Genomic DNA, 17,631 nt, shown 5'->3' with positions numbered 1-17,631 from the left:
CTAAGTTCATGATTATTTGCAAAAAATAAAGAAAATAATGGCCTGTATATATATATACACATATATTGGAGGGAGGGGAGGTGTATATTTATCTGTATATATACAAACCCCGTTTCCATATGAGATTGTGTTTGCTGTAAATATAAACGGAATACAATGATTTGCAAATAATTTTCAACCCATATTCAATTGAATGCACTACAAAGACAAGATATTTGATGTTCAAACTCATAAACTTTATTTTTTTTTGTGCAAATAATAATTAACTTAGAATTTCATGGCTGCAACACGTGCCAAAGTAGTTGGGAACGGGAATGTTCACCACTGTGTTACATCACCTTTTCTTTCAACAACACTCAATAAACGTTTGGGAACTGAGGAAACAAATTGTTGAAGCTTTGAAAGTGGAATTCTTTACCATTGCTGCTTGATGTACAGCTTAAGTTGTTCAACAGTCCGGGGTCTTTTTGTCGTATTTTACGCTTCATAATGCGCCACACATTTTCGATGGGAGACATGTCTGGACTGCAGGCGGGCCAGGAAAGTACCCGCACTCTTTTACTACGAAGCCACGCTGTTGTAACGCGTGGCTTGTCATTGTTTTGCTGAAATAAGCAGGGGCGTCAATGACAACGTCGCTTGGGTGACAACATATGTTGCTCCAAAACCTATATGGACCATTCAGCATTAGTGGTGCCTTCACAGATGAGTAAGTTACCCATGTCTTGGGCACTAATACACCCCCATACCATCACAAATGCTGGCTTTTGAACTTTGCGCCTTGAACAATCCGGATGGTTATTTTCCTCTTTGTTCCGGAGGACACCACGTTAACAGTTTCCAAATATAATTTGAAATGTGGACTCGTCAGACCACAGAACACTTTTCCACTTTGCATCAGTCCATCTTAGATGAGCTCGGGCCCAGCGAAGCCGGCGGCGTTCCTGGGTGTTGTTGATAAATGGCTTTCACTTTGCATAGAAGAGTTTTAACTTGCACTTACAGATGTAGCGACCAACTGTAGTTTCTGACAGTGATTTTATGAAGTGTACCTGAGCCCATGTGGTGATATCCTTTACACACTGATGTCAGTTTTTGGTGCAGTACCGCCTGAAGAATCAAAGGTCCGTAATATCATCGCTAACGTGCAGTGATTTCTCCAGATTCTCTGAACCTTTTGATGATTTTACGGACCGTAGATGGTAAATTCCCTAAATTCCTTGCAATAGCTCGTTGAGAAATGTTGTTCTTAAACTGTTTGACAATTTGCTTACAAATTGGTGACCCTCGCCCCATCCTGGTTTGTGAATTACTTAACATTTCATGTAAGCTGTTTTTATACCCAATCATGGCGTCCACCTGATCCCAATTAGCCTGCACACCTGTGGGATGTTCCAAGTAAGTGTTTGATGAGCATTCCTCATCTTAATCAGTATTTATTGCCACCTTTCCCAACTTCTTTGTCACATGTTGCTGGCATCAAATTCTAAAGTTAATGATTATTTGCAAAAAAAAAATGTTTATCAGTTTGAACATCAAATATGTTGTCTTTGTAGCATATTCAATTGAATATGGGTTGAAAATGATTTGCAAATCATTGTATTCAGTTTATATTTACATCTAACACAATTTCCAAACTCATATGGAAACGGGGTTTCCATAACACAGGCCATTATTTCTTAGTGTCTCTCAATGTGGCCCCTTTGAGCATACTTGCCAACCCTCCCGGATTTTCCGGGAGACTCCCGAAATTCAGCGCCTCTCCCGAAAACCTCCCGGGACAAATTTGCTCCCGAAAATCTCCCGAAATTCAGGCGGAGCTGGAGGCCACGCCCCCTTCAGACCTGACTCAATGTTGTGACCCTCTTAAACAAGACAATATTGCCATTTACTGTACATAGAATAGAATGTAAATATATTCTACATTTAAGTGCAGTCAAGGAACATGCATTAGGGAGTCTGTTCTGAAGCCCACAGTCAAGAGACGTAACTTAATCACGTCGCCTGGTTATTTACTCAAACCCAATATATTACACTGTCGACGAGCAAAATGAAGAAATACGCTTGCAAGTTCCAGAACGATTGGAAACAAGAATTTCAGTTTATCCAGGAGAGTTCGAAGGGGAAGAGATATGTTGCCTGTAAATTTTGTAGAACAGACTTCTCCATTGAACACGGCGGCCGAACGGATATACTAAGCCATCAACGGTCAGCGAAGCACAAAGCGTCCGCAGCGCAGCATCGTTCACAACCTAGTATTATGGCCCACCTCGCAAAATGGAGACCCGATGGTGTATCTTATGCTGCGACAAAGATGGCTATGCTGATAGCTTGAAGCAACATCCCGTTCTCATTTGCGAATGTCTACAACAAATCTGTGAAGGATGTTCCCGGTTTCCGAGATCGCCCGCCAATACGCAAATGGCAGAAAAAAGGTTACTCAAATAGAGAAAGGTAAGTGTTGTTGTTTTGTTTTTTTAGTAACCAGCAAGCACAGTACAGTTAGTAGAACAACTGTGTTTTTATTACTGTGTATTTGATACGTGCCGTCGGAAATTCAACTATTTATTTTATTTATATATATAATAAAATAAATATATATAGCTAGAATTCACTGAAAGTCAAGTATTTCATATATATATATATATATATATATATATATAAAATATATATGAAATACACCCCTTAACCACACCCCCTGCCCCAACCATCCCCCCAACCACGCCCCCCCACCTCCCGAAATCGGAGGTCTCAAGGTTGGCAAGTATGCCTTTGAGTCAAAGTAGTTGCAAAGGTCTGAACTATACACTATGCTGTAGTAAAAATTGCAACATCGGAGGATGCAAGTGCATGTACGAGCCAGTCTGCCCCACAACTAGAGGATAGAGAAAAAGAAGGATCTTATTGACTACAGGGCGGACTACAATGGCGGACAGAGTACATCTATACCATATATGGGTAATATGGTCATGTCACAGGTTATGCAAATAACAAACAGACTGTTTGGAGGAAGTATGAAAGAAGGCAAGACTGTTTTCTAAATATCTCCACCATGCCTCCATGCTTTGCAATCACATTTTTGGGACTTATGCAGATCCTAAACACACAACAGCAGGTACCAATAGGTAAGAAAAGCTGATTTAACATAACAGCGCTCCAGATATGGCTTATCGGCCCCTTTGATCACTAATAATTGACATTGTCCAGGAAAAAAAACATGAGTGGATCTCTAGCATACAGTATATTCTTAAACATAATGGGAAAAGATGAGGGAAAAAGGATACCGTATTTCCTTGAATTGCCGCCAGGGCGCTAATTAATTTAAAACCTCTTCTTACTCCTGCGCTTACAAAAGGCATGCGGTAAAAGTAAGCATGCGCTAATTATTTTAAAACCTCTTCTTACTCCGGCACTTACCAAAGGCATGCAGTAAAAAATTTAGTGTGATGTAAGCCCATCCATCCATTTTCTACCGCTTATTCTCTTTGGGGTCGCTGGTGCCTATCTCAGCTACAATCGGGCCGAAGGCAGAGTACACGCTGGACTCGTCGCCACCTCATCGCAGGGCCAACACAGATAGACAGACAACATTCACACTCACATTCGCACACTAGGGCCAATTTAGTGTTTCCAATCAACCTATCCCCAAGTGCATGTCTTTGGAAGTGAGCTTGGACCTTAAATCCTACTGGATAGCTCTTAATTTTCTTCCCTTTATGCGATTTCCAATGACCGGTACTGAAATCAGCCTCTTCCATTTTGAAAATGATGACAGGGGAAGTGTCACTCATGACGTCACGAGTTTGACCAGGCGGTAATACTAAGCATGCGCTAATTATTTTGCGAAGCGAGTTTGACCCGGCAGTAATTCAAGGCAGGCGCATACTTTATGCCCTGCGGCAATTCAAGGAAATAAGGTATATTAGTTTTGATATGGTTTCTGACAAACATGACACAAACCTTCATAATTGTTAGAAAGCCTGTTGAATATGTTTGTGTTTATGCTTCACTGATGAGGGTTTTTGGCAAGCGCCGTTTTGTCCTACTAATTTCGGTGGTCCTTAGACATAACGTAGTTTTGTGGACTATGACGCAACAGTTTGTTGACATGACGCTGCCACGGAGAGACGTGTTTTATGCCACTTCTTTTTGTCTCATTTTGTCCACTAAACATTTTAAGCTGTGCGTGAATGCACAAATGTGAGCTTTTTTGGTGTTAGTGACTTGTGTGGAGTGCTAATCAGGCATATTTGGTCAGTGAGTGACTGCAAGCTAATCAATGCTAACACATGACGCTGCCCCAGAAATACATGTTTTATGCCACTCCTTTTTGTCTCATTTTGTCTACTAAACGTTTTATGCTGTGCGTGAATGCACAAAGGTGAACTTTGTTGATGTTATTGATTTGCTGGAGTGCTGATCAGGAATATTTGGTCAGTGCATGACTGCAAGCTAATCGATGCTAACATGCTATTTAGGCTAGCTGTAGGTACATATGGCATCATTATGGCGCTTGTGTAGCTATATTTGAGCTCATTTAATTTTCTTTACTTATGTCCTCCTTGTATTTCATTTATATTTGCATGTCTCATGACACATTATTTGTATGTAGTATTAGCTGCATTTCAGATAGTTGTTTGTGGACCATGTTGTTTCAGACCACAGCAAACGTTACCCTTTGGCCATTCTAAGACGGTCATTTCCAGGAGTTATCTCACCGTCCAAGACGTTTTATCAATCTTTTCCGATGTTGTAAAAATGTGTAGAATAAATATTACATTTCAACATATCTGTCAACGAAGATTTGCGACAGCCTGCAACACAGTCATTTTCATAGCAGGCTAATATAGACACTTACATCATGTGTAGTCTTCATTATAACACTTATGTACGACTTTTAAAGTCATTTTGATAGCAGGCTAATATAGACACTTACATCATATGCTGTCTTCATTATCAAACTTTTATACGACTTTTAAAGTCAATTTGATAGTTGGCTAATATAGACACTTACATCATGTGTTGTCTTCATTAGAACACTTGTATACGACTTTTAAAGTCATTTTGATAGTAGACTACTATAGCTAAAATAGACACTTACATCATGTGTTGTCTTCATTATAACACTTATATAAGACTTTTAAAGTCATTTTGATAGTAGGCTAATATAGACACTTACATCATGTGTTGGCTTCATTATAACACTTATATAAGGCTTTTAAAATAATTTTGATATTAAGATAATATAGCTAAAACAGACACATCATGTGTTGTCTTCATTATCACACTTTTATACGGCTTTTACATTTTGGCGTCTCCAGACAGATTTGTTTTTGTATTTCTGGTCCAATATGGATATTTCAATGTTTTGGGTCGTCGACCCCTTGCACATGGCAAAAAACTCTCAACACTTCTACCACATGAGCCATACCAACGCTCCAACGATGGAGCAGCCGGCGTAAACGTTGAGTCAAATCGCCTCTTCTGACGATTTAAAGCTGACATCCATTGAAAGTTGGAGTGCAACCATCTCAACGAGCCTGTACTGTATGCTGGGTGTACCGTAGGAACCCTGACCTATACTCCAGTACAGTAATCCTCATGGCTAAGCTTGTTTTTTTCCTCTTCATCGTGCCTTTCTGCCCACTTTACATGGACAGTATGTAAGGATGGTGGGTGTTAAAGCCAGGAAATGTCTGGAAACGAGAATAAAGCATTTGCATATGGGCCACAGGCATGGTGTTCCTGGGATTAAAGGCCTCACCTTTTCTCCTCCAAACATATTGCTGGGTATTGTGGCCGAACAGCTCCATTTTTGTTTCATCTGACTACAGAACTTTCCTCCAGAAGGTCTCATCTTTGTCCATGTTATGTCAGATGAAACAAAAATGGAGCTGTTTGGCCACAATACCTGCCAATATGTTTGGAGGAGAAAAGGTGAGGCCTTTAATCCCAGGAACACCAAACCTGCCGTCAAGCATGGTGGTGGTAGTATTATGCTCTGGGCCTGTTTTGCTGCCAATGGAACTGGTGCTTTACAGAGAGTAAATGGGACAAGAAAAAGGAGGATTACCTCCAAATTTTTCAAGACAAGCTACAATCATCAGCCCGGAGGTTGGGTCCAGGGCACAGTTGGGTGTTCCAACAGGACAATGACCCCAAACACACCTCAAAAGTGGTAAAGGATTGGCTAAATCAGGCTGACGTGTGGACAATGCTGAAGAAACATGTCCATGTCAGAAAAGCAACACATTTAGCTGAACTGCAACAATTTTGTGGTGAAAAATGTAAGCAGAAGCTTGTGGATGGCTACCAAAAGCGCCTTATTGCAGTGAAACTTGCCAAGGGATGTGTAAGCAAATATTAACATTGCTGGTCAAGAGCTGAGGAATTATTGGAAACTCAAGACAGCCATGACCTGATGTTCTTTACAAGTGTATGTAAACTTTTGACTAATACTGTACATCATGTGTTGTCTTCATTATAACACTTATAAAGTCATTTTTATCACGGAGTGGACTCAAACTTGCTTTTCCCCGGCAGCTGGGCGACGTGCCAAAACCTGATTGACCCCAACTCGTGGATGTGGCAAGAGAAAGCAAAAACTGAGACAACTCTCAGCGGTGGCTCACTCGGCTTGTGCGTCGATGAAGGACGCAGCAAGCTGCGAGAACTAATGTGAATTGCAGGGCCGCCGAGACACGGCCCTGCTTACGCTGGCCGCATCACGCCCACATTCCGGCACGGTTGTGGGCGATCAGCAATCAACACACCTGGCACTGATGAGGGCGAGCTGTATTCAGACCAGTGGACCCAAGGATCCTGGCTGGAACTTAGTCTTCTGTACCCTAGTAAGCACTCTGTGTGTGGCTTCCCTCTGCATTCTTGATCTCTCCCTGTGATTTCCTTGATTCTCCGTCTCATGCCCTTTTGTGTGTTTCCCGCAGTTCTTTCTGTGTCCTACATCATCGAGCCTCGACTCTCCCTGGACTTTGGACTGCCTCCCTCGATCCTCGACCCCCTCGTTTTTTACACGGGCCTCTTGACGCCTCTCTCAGCCCCACGGAACTACCGCTTGTCTCACGGACTTTCTGCTTTATCCCTCCTCTCGCCCAACACGTCACGGTAATACACAACAATTAATTACACACATAGACATACACCCCTTTTGGATTCGTCACACTCCATTTTCTTGTTTAGTGGATATATTTAGTATTGTGTATCACTATATATATTGTAGGGCTGCGAATCTTTGGGTGTCCCACGATTCGATTCAATATCGATTCTTGTGGTCACGAGTCCATAATATATAGATTTTTTCGATTCAACGCGATTCTCCATTCAAAAAATATATTTTTCCGATCTAAAACGATTCTGTATTCATTCAATACATAGGATTTCAGCAGGATCTACCCCAGTCTGCTGACATGCTAGCAGAGTAGTAGATTTATTAAAAAAATATTTTATAATTGTAAAGGACAATATTTTATCAACTGATTGCAATAATGTAAATTTGTTTTAACTATTAAAAGAACCAAAAATATGAGTTATTTTATCTTTGTGACAACATTGGACACAGTGTTTTGTCAGGCTTATGAGATGCGATGCAAGTGTAAGCCACCATGACACTATTGTTCTTTTTATAAATGTCTAATGATAATGTCAATGAGGGATTTTTAATCATTGCTATGCTGAAATTATAATTAATATTGATTCTGCTGTTGATAATATTAATTTTTGTTTCACTACTTTTGGTTTGTTCTGTGTTGTGTTTGTGTCTCCTCAATTGCTCTGTTTATTGCAGTTCTGGGTGTTGCTGGGTCAGGTTTGGTTTTGGAATTGGATTGCATTGTTATGGTATTACTGTGTAGTGGTTTGTTGGATTGATAAAAAAAAAAATATATATATATTTTTTTTTTTAAATGAGAATCGATTCTGAATCGCACAACGTATTCGAATCGATTTTTCCCACACCCCTAATAAATTGTAATACATATAATAAAATACAAAGCTATACCGCCCCCTTATGTCTGTGCCATCACAAGTCCCTCCTGTATACATAACAATTTTGATAGTAGGCTAATATAGACACATCAGGTGTTGCCTTCATTATCACACTTTTATACGGCTTTTACATTTTGGCACCTACAGGCAGATTTGCTTTTTGTATTTCTGGTCCAATATGGCTCTTTCAACGTTTTGGGTCACCGACCCCTTGCACATGGCGAATCACTCACAACACTTCTACCACCTGAGCCATACCAATGCTCCAACGACCGTGCAGCCGGCGTAGACGACAAGTCAAATCGCCTTTTCCGACGATTTAAAGCTGACATCCATTGAAAGTTGGAGTGCAACCATCTCAACCAGCCTGTACTGTATGCTGGCTGTACCGTGGGAACCCTGACCTATACTCCAGTACAGTAATCCTCATGACTAAGCTTGATTTTTTTCTCTTCATCGTGCCTTTCTGCCCACTTTACATGGACAGTATGTAAGGATGGTGGGTGTTAAAGCCAGCGAATGTCTGGAAACAAGAATAAAGCGCAAGCATATGTGCCACAGGCATGGTGTTCCTGGGATTAAAGGCCTCACATTTTCTCCTCCAAACATATTGCTGGGTATTGTGGCCGAACCGCTCCATTTTTGTTTCATCTGACCACAGAACTTACCTCCAGAAGGTCTTATCTTTGTCCATGTCAGGGGTCGGGAACCTTTTTGGCTGAGAGAGCCAAAAAGCCTAATATTTTAAAATGTATTTCCGTAAGAGCCATATAATATTTTTTTTTAACACTGAACACAACCAAACGCGTGCATTTTTAAGTAAGACCTACATTTCTAGAGTATAATAGGTCTCTTATTCTTTGTAATAACATTGTTATTCTGAAGCTAACTGTGAAGGGGGGGTGGCCTGCGGGCCTGCAGCGACAGGTGCGTAGATGGCCCACCTGGGCCTTGTTATCTATTCACCTGTCGCTCTGTTATAAGCAGCAGCCAGGAGGAGAGATGGGGTTGGGGCTGGAAATACAATTGCTGGAAAACAACTGAGTGACTTATTGAAAAATAAAACAATATTGCAACCCTGAAACAGGCTCTCATGTCGGTGCTTGGGGGTCTGAAGAACCCCCAGGAGGGCAAGCCCCACACTAACCAATAATAACTAAATAACTTGTTACCATTAACGCAACTTCTTGAACAGATGGATGGATTAAAAATGCATGAGAATGTTTTATATTTTGAACATTATTTTTAACACTGTGATTACAAGTGAAATTACTCATTACTTATCGTTTTAAGCAACATCAGCTCAGATTTATCCGATAGCCGGATGCAGTCATCAAAAGAGCCACATCTGGCTCCCGAGCCGTAGGTTCCCTACCCCTGGTCCATGTGATGTCAGGTGAAACAAAAATGGAGCTGTTTGGTCACAATACCCAACAATATGTTTGGAGAAGAAAAAGTGAGGCCTTCAATCCCATGATTACCATGCCTACCATCAAGCATGGTGGTGGTAGTATTATGCTCTGGGCTTTTTTTGCTGCCAATGGAACTGGTGCTTTTCAGAGAGTAAATGGGACAATGAAAAAGGTGGATTAGCTCCAAATTCTTCAGGACAAGCTAAAATCATCAGCCTGGAGGTTGGGTCTTGGACGCAGTTGGGTGTTCCAACAGGACAATGACTCCAAACAAACGTCAAAAGGGGTTAAAGGAATGGCTAAATCAGGCTAGAATGAAGGTTTTAGAATGGCCTTCCCAAAGTCCTGACTTAAACGTGTGGACAATGCTGAAGAAACAAGTCCATGTCAGACAACCAACAAATTTAGCTGAACTGCAGCAATTTTGTGGTCAAAAATTGTAAGCAGAAGGTTGTGGATGGCTACCAAAAGCGCCTTATTGCAGTCAAACTTGCCAAGGGACATGTAAGCAAATATTAACATTGCGATTTAAGAGTTGTAGAAATGATTGGAAACTCAAGACAGCCATGACATGATGTTCTTTACAAGTGTATGTAAACTTTTGACTACTACTGTACATCATGTGTTGTCTTCATCATAACACTTATAAAATACTTTTAAAGTCATTTTTGTCACGGCGTGGGCTCAACCCGCTTTTCCCCGGCAGCTGGGTCTGCTAGCACCTCCGCTAGCAGCACGCTGAGTCACGGCCCTGCTTATGCTGGCCGCATCACGCCCACATTCCAGCAAGGCTGTGGGCGATCAGCAATCAACACACCTGGGACTGATGAGGGCGAGCTGTATTTAGACCAGTGGACCCAAGGATCCTGGCTGGATCTTAGTCTTCTGTACCCTAGTAAGCACTCAGTGTGTGGCTTCCCTCTGCAATCTTGATCTCTCCCTGTGACTTCCTTGATCCCGCGTCTCATGCCCCTTTGTGTGTTTCCCACAGTTCTTTCTGTGTCCTCCATCATCGAGCCTCGAGTCTCCCTGGACTTTGGACTGCCTCCCTTGATCCTCGAACCCCACGTTTTTTACACGGACTTCTTGACGGCTCTCTCAGCCCCACGGACATACCGCTTGTCTCACCGACTTTCTGCTTTATCCCAACACGTCACGGTAATACACAACAATTAATTACACACATAGTCATATACACGTACACCCCTTTTGGATTCGTCACACTCCATTTTCTTGTTTAGTTTATATATTTAGTATTGTGTATCACTAGGGCTGGGCGATATATTGATATATACGATATATACGATATATCGATATATACGATATATCGCGGGTTTGTCTCTGTGCGATATAGAAAATGACTATATCGTAATATTCGAGTATTCGTTCTCCCGCAGTTGCTTTTAGCTGCGGGCATGACACTTCAGGTTCTTCTCACTTTTTCCTGTCTCTCATTCTCACAGACGAGCAGGCGCACATTCTTACATACGTCACGTAGTGTCACGTCATACGTCACATACTACGTGTCTGCCCTCACCCAGCAGAGAGGTAGCAGACTGGGAATACGAGAGTAAGAAGGTGCAGATCTGGTAACAGATGAAGGAAGACTTAATTCTCAATAAAAACAGCAGGGGATCCATAACCTGGCGGTGGTTCGGCTTCAAGTGGGAATATGTCGAACAGACAACCGTAATTTGTCAAGTGTGGGGCAAAAGCGTTGCTATAAAAAGTAGCATTACTGCTAATATGTAGCATCATTTGAAAAGTCACTCGCTAGAGAATGAAGAGAATTTCATAACGTTCGTCGTAACCTACCACATAGTGAAGGACGAATACTATTTGATTTCCTATTATGCAGCTCATTTTTATTTGACACTTAAAATGTCTCTGACAATCTTGCACTTTATGTTTTGGAAATGACTTGAATGTTTGTGCCATTGCTTAATAACTTTAATAAATACACTTTTGGTCAATTGACTTAGTTGTGATTTCCCTCTCTGCATGAAAGTTTAAAAGTACCATATATGAATGGAGTATGAAGAAGAATGTTTTAATGTATACACATATAATCATCATACTGCTGTGATTATATGCATCAAGTGTTCATTCAAGGCCAAGGCAAAATATCGTAATATAAATCGTATATCGCGATATGGCCTAAAAATATTGCAATATTAAAAAAGGCCAAATCGCTCAGCACTATGTATCACTATATATATTGTAATACATATAATAAAGTTCAAAGATGTACCGCCCCCTTATATCTGTGCCGTCACAACTCCCTCCTGTATACATAACAATTTTGATAGTAGGCTAATATAGCCACATCATGTGTTGCCTTCATTATCACACTTTTATACGGCTTTTACATTTTGGCACCTACAGGCAGATTTGCTTTTTGTATTTCTGGTCCAATATGGCTCTTTCAACGTTTTGGGTCACCGACCCCTTGCACATGGCGAATCACTCTCAACACTTCTACCACCTGAGCCATACCAACGCTCCAGCCGGCGTAAACGACGAGTCAAATCGCCTTTTCCGACGATTTAAAGCTGACATCCGTTGAAAGTTGGAGTGCTACCATCTCAACCAGCCTGTACTGTATGCTGGCTGTACCGTGGGAACCCTGACCTATACTCCAGTACAGTAATCCTCATGGCTAAGCTTGTTTTTTTCCTCTTCATCGTGCCTTTCTTCCCCACTTTACATGGACAGTATGTAATAATGGTACGCGTTAAAAGAGGAGAATAAGGCATGTGTGCCACAGGTGTTGGTTATACAACCGGGTAGAGAGCAACCCACATAGCTAGCATAGCATGCTAACTAAGCTTGCTAGCCAAAACTGACTATTTAGCGCACTGACGTCTTCATTCTTCGCGCCTTTTTTCATTACGTGCCACCAATAGCGTGTTTGTTGGGGGGGGTTGGGTGGTAATAAAATCTATATCGCGGTAAAACTGGCGTCGAACCCCAGGGCTGGCTGTCACGCCACAAATGAGTCCCGTCAAAAACAACACTTTGAGATGGAAAAAGACGCGGCGTAATGGCGTGAATTAAACACTCGCGCGTAATAATGGCGTTTTTTAAACATTTACGCGGCGGATGTAAAAAAAAAACAAAAAAACGGGCGCGCGTGCACGCCCCCGTACACACAACACGGGGCCAGGCAGCCGGACGCGCGCGCGCGCGGAGGAGAATGTGGGTCACTGGGCCTTGTCGCCCTCCAGCGTGCGGAAACACTCCGCCAGCCGCGGACTACAAAATACAACAACATTAAGAAGGAGAGAAAAAAAAGAAGCAGCCTCACCTCGCCGAGTCCTTCGCCCTCGCTTGTGGTGCGGCTCGCTCGGTCGTAGCGTCGCATGGAGCGCGAAGGCGGCGGCGGGGGCCAGGAGGACTCCGGCTCGGGGAGGAAAACAGGAGGCCTACTTCATATTACGACGTACAGTCATGCGCAATGGAGACAGTAGGGCGCACTATTTGGCAAGTACTGTACACAAAAACGAGCCCAGGAGAAGACCAGCTGACCTAGGATCAGCACATTGTATTTCCAACAACTAAACGTGCTTACTGTACACGCATTATGAACATATGCGCAATATCGCACAATGCAACAATTAATAAATATTGTGCGACAGATGTTTTATAAAAAAAATAAAGAAGCAACATCTCCTGTTTACAGTATTTTATTATGACATGGGCTTGCAAGACGGAAGGGTTTCCCTATTTTAATCGACATCCAATCACCACCTGTACAGATGGTGACGTCACAGTATAGAGGTTCCCTCACTTTATTGTCACGCTACTTGACTTTTAGCACTGGCAACCTGAGTGACGTCAAAAATTGGAAGCCTGCCTCCTCCCCGGTGCAGTTTTTTTCCTCACTAAAAGAAGTGCGGGTCTGGTCCATGTCACGGTTTTACTGACACTATAAAATGTACATAGTAACACCATCGAAAACAAATAGTTAAACAATAATGAGTGATACCACTAGTTAGAAGGGAACTGCACTTAAAAAAAAAACCATCATTCACAATCCTTATTTAACGATTGAAAACATGCATTTGTTTTCCTTATTTGTGCATTCTAAATCTTAAATAAGCATTAGCAAAAGTCAGCTAACAATGGAGTCAATAGGAGTCGGTCTATTTCCCCTATAAAGCGCTCTAAAAACATCCAAACACATACATCAGAATTTTGTTTATAAGCTGCAAGTATATATGTAATTTAGAAACATTCATAATAACATGTAATATGTACATGATGTAAGTATATACGTCATGTAGTAACATTCATAAAAACATGTAATATATACATGATGTGTGTGTCCCAATGATCCTAGGAGCTATGTTGTCCGGGGGCATAAAGCCCCCTGGTAGGGTCTCCCAAGGCAAACAGGTTCTAGGTGAGGGATCAGACAAAGAGCAGCTCGAAGACCTTTATGAAGAAGAAAAAGCATGTACCCAGATTTCCCTCGCCCGGACGCGGGTCACCGGGGCCCCCCTCTGGAGCCAGGCCCGGAGGTGGGGCACGATGGCGAGCGCCTGGTGGCCGGGCCTGTTCCCATGGGGCCCGGCCGGGCACAGCCCGAAGAGTCAACCTGGGTCACCCCTCCAATGGGCTCACCACCCATAGCAGGGGCCATAGAGGTCGGGTGCAATGTGAGCTGGGCGGCAGCCGAAGGCAGGGCACTTGGCGGTCCGATCCCCGGCTACAGAAGCTAGCTCTTGGGACATGGAACGTCACCTCACTGGGGGGGAAAGAGCCTGAGCTAGTGCGCGAAGTCGAGAAATTACGGCTGGATATAGTCGGACTCACTTCGACGCACAGCAAGGGCCCTGGAACCACTTCTCTCGAGAGGGATTGGACCCTCTTCCACTCTGGCGTTGCCGGCAGTGAGAGGCGACGGGCTGGGGTGGCAATTCTTGTTTCTCCACGGCTCAAAGCCTGTACGTTGGAGTTCCACCCGGTGGACGAAAGGGTAGCCTCCCTCCGCCTTCGGGTGGGGGGACGGGTCCTGACTGTTGTTTGTGCTTACGCACCAAACAGCAGTTCAGAGTACCCACCCTTTTTGGGAACACTCGAGGGAGTACTGGAAAGTGCTCCCCCGGGTGATTCCCTTGTCCTACTGGGAGACTTCAACGCTCATGTTGGCAACGACAGTGAAACCTGGAGAGGCGTGATTGGGAAGAATGGCCGCCCGGATCTGAACCCGAGTGGTGTTTTGTTATTGGACTTTTGTGCTCGTCACAGTTTGTCCATTACAAACACCGTGTTCAAACATAAGGGTGTCCATATGTGCACTTGGCACCAGGACACCCTAGGCCGCAGTTCCATGATCGACTTTGTAGTTATGTCATCGGATTTGCGGCCTTATGTTTTGGACACTCGGGTGAAGAGAGGGGCGGAGCTTTCTACCGATCACCACCTGGTGGTGAGTTGGCTGCGATGGTGGGGGAGGATGCCGGACAGACCTGGCAGGCCCAAACGCATTGTGAGGGTCTGCTGGGAACGTCTGGCAGAGTCTCCTGTCAGACAAAGTTTCAATTCCCACCTCCGGAAGAACTTTGAACATGTCACGAGGGAGGTGCTGGACATTGAGTCCGAGTGGACCATGTTCCGCACCTCTATTGTCGAGGCGGCAGATCGGAGCTGTGGCCGCAAGGTAGTTGGTGCCTGTCGGGGCGGCAATCTTAAAACCCCTTGGTGGACACCAGCGGTGAGGGATGCCGTCAAGCTGAAGAAGGAGTCCTATCGGGTCCTTTTGGCTCATAGGACTCCGGAGGCAGTGGACAGGTACCGACAGGCCAAGCGGCGTGCAGCTTCAGCGGTCGCGGAGGCAAAAACTCGGACATGGGAGGAGTTCGGGGAAGCCATGGAAAACGACTTCCGGACGGCTTCGAAGCGATTCTGGACCACCGTCCGCCGCCTCAGGAAGGGGAAGAAGTGCACTATCAACATCGTGTATGGTGCGGATGGTGTTCTGCTGACCTTAACTGCGGATGTTGTGGATAGGTGGAAGGAATACTTCGAAGACCTCCTCAATCCCACCAACACGTCTTCCTATGAGGAAGCAGTGCCTGGGGAATCTGTGGTGGACTCTCCTATTTCTGGGGCTGAGGTAGTTAAAAAGCTCCTTGGAGGCAAGGCCCCAGGGGTGGACGAGATCCGCCCGGAGTTCCTTAAGGCTCTGGATGCTGTGGGGCTGTCTTGGTTGACAAGACTTTGCAGCATCGCGTGGACATCGGGGGCGGTACCTCTGGATTGGCAGACCGGGGTGGTGGTTCCTCTCTTTAAGAAGGGGGCCTGGAGGGTGTGTTCCAACTATCGTGGGATCACACTCCTCAGCCTTCCCGGTAAGGATTATTCAGGTGTACTGGAGAGGAGGCTACGCCGGATAGTCGAACCTCGGATTCAGGAGGAACAGTGTGGTTTTCGTCCTGGTCGTGGAACTGTGGACCAGCTCTAAACTCTCGGCAGGGTTCTTGAGGGTGCATGGGAGTTTGCCCAACCAGTCTACATGTGCTTTGTGGACTTGGAGAAGGCATTCGACCGTGTCCCTCGGGAAGTCCTGTGGGGAGTGCTCAGAGAGTATGGGATATCGGACTGTCTTATTGTGGCGGTCCGCTCCCTGTACGATCAGTGCCAGAGCTTGGTCCGCATTGCCAGCAGTAAGTCGAACACATTTCCAGTGAGGGTTGGACTCCGCCAAGGCTGTCCTTTGTCACCGATTCTGTTCATAACTTTTATGGACAGAATTTCTAGGCGCAGTCAAGGCGTTGAGGGGTTCCGGTTTGGTAACCGCAGGATTAGGTCTCTGCTTTTTGCAGATGATGTGGTCCTGATGGCTTCATCTGACCGGGATCTTCAGCTCTCGCTGGATCGGTTCGCAGCCGAGTGTGAAGCGACCGGAATGAGAATCAGCACCTCCAAGTCCGAGTCCATGGTTCTCGCCCAGAAAAGGGTGGAATGCCATCTCCGGGTTGGGGAGGAGACCCTTCCCCAAGCGGAGGAGTTCAAGTACCTAGGAGTCTTGTTCACGAGTGAGGGAAGAGTGGATCGTTGTACCGATCCGTTGTGGTGAAGAAGGAGCTGAGCCGGAAGGCAAAGCTCTCAATTTACCGGTCGATCTACGTTCCCATCCTCACCTATGGTCATGAGCTTTGGGTCATGACCGAAAGGATAAGATCACGGGTACAAGCGGCCGAAATTAGTTTCTTTCGCCGTGTGGCGGGGCTCTCCCTTAGAGATAGGGTGAGAAGCTCTGCCATCCGGGAGGAACTCAAAGTAAAGCCGCTGCTCCTTCACATCGAGAGGAGCCAGATGAGGTGGTTCGGGCATCTGGTCAGGATGCCACCCGAACGCCTCCCTAGGGAGGTGTTTAGGGCACGTCCAACCGGTAGGAGGCCACGGGGAAGACCCAGGACACGTTGGGAAGACTATGTCTCCCGGCTGGCCTGGGAACGCCTCGGGATCCCCCGGGAAGAGCTAGACGAAGTGGCTGGGGAGAGGGAAGTCTGGGTTTCTCTGCTTAGGCTGTTGCCCCCGCGACCCGATCTCGGATAAGCGGAAGATGATGGATGGATGGATGGATGGATATATATGATGTAAGTATATGTCATGTAGTAACATTCATAATGACATGTAATATATATGATGTAAGTATATATGTTGTATCTAGTAACATTCATAATAACATGTAATGTATACTTGATGTAAGTGTATATCCATCCATCCATCCATTTTCTACCGCTTATTCCCTTTGGGGTCGCAGGGGGCGCTGGTGCCTATTTCATCTACAATGTTATGTAGTAACATTCATAATAACTTGTGATATATACATGATGTAAGAATATATGTCATGTAGTAACATTCATAATAACATGTAATATATAGTCCAATGTAAGTATATATGTCATGTAGTAACATTCATAATAAAATGTAATATATACATGATGTAAGTGTACATGTAGTATCTAGTAACATTCATAATAACATGTAATATATACGTGATTTAAGTATATATGTCATGTAGTAACATTCATAATAACATGTAATATATACATGATGTAAGTACAGTATAGATGTCATGTAGTAACATTCATAATAACATGTAATATATACATGATGTAAGTATATATGTCATGTAGTAACATTCATAATAACATGTAATATATACATGATGTAAGTATATATGTAGTATCTAGAAACATTC

At 44.0% G+C, this 17,631-nt stretch overlaps 1 protein-coding gene across 6 annotated transcripts in view; it reads right to left on the bottom strand.

Moving 5' to 3' along the window:
- clockb (clock circadian regulator b) overlaps positions 1–12,879 on the bottom strand; it is a 77,629-nt gene extending 64,750 nt beyond the window's left edge. For all 6 annotated transcript variants that reach the window (XM_061905643.1, XM_061905635.1, XM_061905651.1 and 3 more), the window contains exon 1: positions 12,724–12,879. The gene's annotated coding sequence lies outside the window, so the exon portion shown is untranslated. The remainder of the gene's footprint in view (positions 1–12,723) is intronic.
- Positions 12,880–17,631: the final 4,752 nt, after the last annotated feature.

Source organism: Nerophis ophidion, linkage group LG01 (genome assembly GCF_033978795.1).
Source record: "Nerophis ophidion isolate RoL-2023_Sa linkage group LG01, RoL_Noph_v1.0, whole genome shotgun sequence".
NCBI lineage: Eukaryota > Metazoa > Chordata > Actinopteri > Syngnathiformes > Syngnathidae > Nerophis > Nerophis ophidion.
Note: the sequence above shows the minus strand (reverse complement) of the source record. Positions and strands in the feature narration are given on the sequence as shown.